This window comes from Aquarana catesbeiana, linkage group LG03 (genome assembly GCF_042186555.1).
Source record: "Aquarana catesbeiana isolate 2022-GZ linkage group LG03, ASM4218655v1, whole genome shotgun sequence".
Lineage (NCBI taxonomy): Eukaryota > Metazoa > Chordata > Amphibia > Anura > Ranidae > Aquarana > Aquarana catesbeiana.
The window spans coordinates 647,114,734-647,118,116 of record NC_133326.1 but is presented as its reverse complement, the minus strand read 5'-3'; the positions used below and the strand labels follow the sequence as shown (position 1 = coordinate 647,118,116).

At 40.7% G+C, this 3,383-nt stretch overlaps 1 pseudogene; it reads left to right on the top strand.

Moving 5' to 3' along the window:
- Window positions 1-591: 591 nt before the first annotated feature.
- Window positions 592-1,795, top strand: LOC141134709 (beta-1,3-galactosyltransferase 2-like; annotated as a pseudogene).
- Window positions 1,796-3,383: the final 1,588 nt, after the last annotated feature.

Here is a 3,383-nt window from a genome sequence, read left to right as displayed (position 1 = left end):
GACACTGTCTCTCTGTCTAACTCTCCGCCGCCGCAACACACTACACAAGGCTGCCTGCGTGGGGCATGTACTAAACCCCCTAAGCCATAATTGGCCAAAGCCACCCTGGCTTTGTGGCCAATTACGGCTCTCTGTACAGATGGCGCTGTGATTGGCCAAGCATGCGAGTCATAGTGACTAGCCAATCATCCAGCAATGCACTGCGATGCCACAGTGAATTATGGGCTGTGACGCGCCACTCGAATTTGGTGCGAACGGCCCATAACATTCGCAATTCGAGTCGAACATGGGTTCAACTCGAACTCGAAGCTCATTCCTACTGGTGACCCCACAATAGGGATAAAACTTCAGCAGAAGGGAGTAACTGCTGCATTTCCCAGCCTAGGCTTATACTCGAGTCAATAAGTTTTCCCAGTTTTTGTGGTAAAATTAGGTGCTTCGGCTTATATTCGGGTCGGCTTACACTCGAGTATATACAGTAACTATATGTAACTGCATAGAAACCCCTATACAGCATAATAAGTATAGAGCAAGCCCTGTTTTTTTGAGCAAAGTACTTACATGTAGATATTCTCTTATCTTTGTGCAGAGGTTCCGGTGGGATTCAGCTGAATGGAACGGCGCTGTGTGGCGAGGATTTCTAGCTCCCTTCTGTTCACATTGATTTTTGCATCTGGATTCCTGTACTTTGAAAATGAACAATGGCTCAATAAAAGATTGATGATGTTTCAGGGGCATTTAAGTATCCAGGAAAACCCTCCTCCTGTAAACAACCTAACCTGTCCGGGCTTCCAACACCCTCTGGCCCTCCCTTACCCTTACCCATACAAGTTCCACATCAACCAGGAGAAGACGTGAAAAGACCGGAACCCCTTTCTAGTCATGATGGTAATTGGTAGGTCTCATGATATCGATACTAGGCATGTCATTCGAGAAACCTGGGCCAATGAGAGTAATTACGATGTTAACGTGGTGAGGATCTTTTTGGTTGGTCTTCCAAATTTCGTTGTGAACAGAACCCAGAGGATGCTGGAGGAGGAAAGTGAAGCCTTTGGGGATATTTTCCAACAAGACTTCATGGACACTTACTATAACCTTACTTTAAAAACCTTAATGGGTATGGAATGGGTTGCTAAATTCTGCCCCACAGCCAGCTATGTGGTGAAAATAGATGATAACATGCTCCTCAAATGACTACCTTGTCCACCAGCTTCTTCGTCCAGAACTTCCAGTCCATACCAACTATTTCACAGGGCAGATATTGAAAAATACAGGACTACTGAGGGGTAAATAATACAAATGGTATGTCCCTAAGGAAGTCTACCCCAATGACACCTACCCACCCTACTGCTCTGGACCTGGCTATGTCTTTTCTGCAAACATGGCAAAAAAATATATGATATATCACAGGTGATTCAAGTCATACCCATGGAAGACTCTTTTATGGGTATTTGCCTTTATGAACTCCATATTGCACCCACTGCATCCCCTCCAGGTGTATTCAATGAACACCGGATAAATTATAATCGTTGTCAATTTAACAAGCTCATTGCAGTCCACCATTATGGGGTTACTGAGCTGAGGACATTATGGGCAGATTTTTGGACTAAAAAAACTTTAGGATGCTGATAAAAGACATTTAAATATTTTACAACACAGGGACATGAGAGTGCTGGACTTTATCCTGTATGCACACCAATTTTGGTTCACTAGGTAGCAAACAGCTGTTGATTTTCTCTGTATAAGGACCTAAAATAAAAAAAAGGACCCTGCCTTTAAAAAAAAAAAAAAAAAAGGTTTATACTTACTTTTCTGGGGGGGGGGGGGGGGGGGTAGAATCTAACTAGGGTTGCACTTTTGGTCAAGTACTCACGATACCAAGTACCAATACCGTTTGTGGTGCAGTTTGAGCCCATACAAAATGAATGGGCTCAAATCGCACTGCAAAAAATTGCATGCAATTTGAACAGGAATGTGGTGTGATTCCTGTCCTAATCACATGCAGTTTCCTCCACTGCTCTTGTGTGATCCCAGTATAGAAATGCAGGAAAGTGCCATCTTAGGCTGGATACACACTATACAATTTTCTGTCGATTTTTAATCAGGCAGGCCCTTGCACTACATGGTTTTGGTAAATCTAAAGGAAATCAGACAACAAAAGTTGTATAGTGTGTAGAGCTGCGCGTCAAGAATCGTTATCGCAATTTTTTCCCAGTTGCGATCTTGACAAAAGTGTTTCACGATTCTTTCTATGCAAAGAATTCTCTCTGCCCTACTGAAACCACAGCCTTCAAAAAAAAGGAAGAGAAAATCTGGGCAGTCTACCAAGAATCACAACATTCTTTAGCAGTGGTTGTTGCAATATTTTATGTCACGCTGTATTTGCACAGCGGTCTTTCAAATGCAATTTTTTTGGAAAAAATTACTTTAATGAATTAAAAAAAAAAAAAACTAACCAGTAAAGTTATCCCAGTTTTTTTTTGTATAATGTGAAAGATTTTACGTCGCGAGAATCGTGATCTTTTTATTCTAAGCAAAAAAAATGTGATTCTCATTTTGGCCAGAATCGTGCAGCTCTAATAGTGTGTATGGGGTCTAAGAAGTGAAGCAATAGGCAAACAAACAGTTTATTTAAAAATGTTATGTTATCACAACTCACAAGTTAAAAGTACATAATATGCTGTATATACTGTATATATGGCTGTGTTGAAGCAGAAGTAAACTCTCCCCCCTCCTATGCTGCTTTTCAGTTAGACCAGTATATTAAATTCTTCTGACACATTATACATTATCTAATAGCCCCAATCGCATGTTTCTTACTGTGTTTAAGTTGTTTATACATTTGTTTCTCCCGGGATAAGGCAGCACAATATTAAGTGTTGTTTTCCGTGTCTGTAGTGGAAAATACTTTCGCACCTCCATGTAGTCCTTACTATATACTCACGCATGCGCGATTGTTTTTTAGCCAAGCCTCCTTCTAGTTCCCGAGGTTGAGAATGTAGTCTTGTGGTATTGGAGTGCAGTGCTCACTGTTAAAGAACTGACAACACAAAGAGCGTGCTTTGAATCGCGGGAGAGCCAGTGACGTCATTACAGATAACGGGATGGATTACAAGCAAACTAAGCAAGTAAGGTGATATCTGAGTACAGCGGTTAATAATGCTTTTAATGCTGATTTATATGTGCTAAAGTAATGGGAGAGAGTTTACTTCCACTTTAAGTTAATGCCAAATATTTAAGGCCTTAAAATCGCATGTTTGCAAAACCCTGAAAAACTATGATTGCCAAATTTGCAAATAGGTGACACATTAAAAACCTTTACAGCTCATCAGATTATAGATAGACCTACAGTAAATGATAGCCCAAAAATGATTTTAATATGT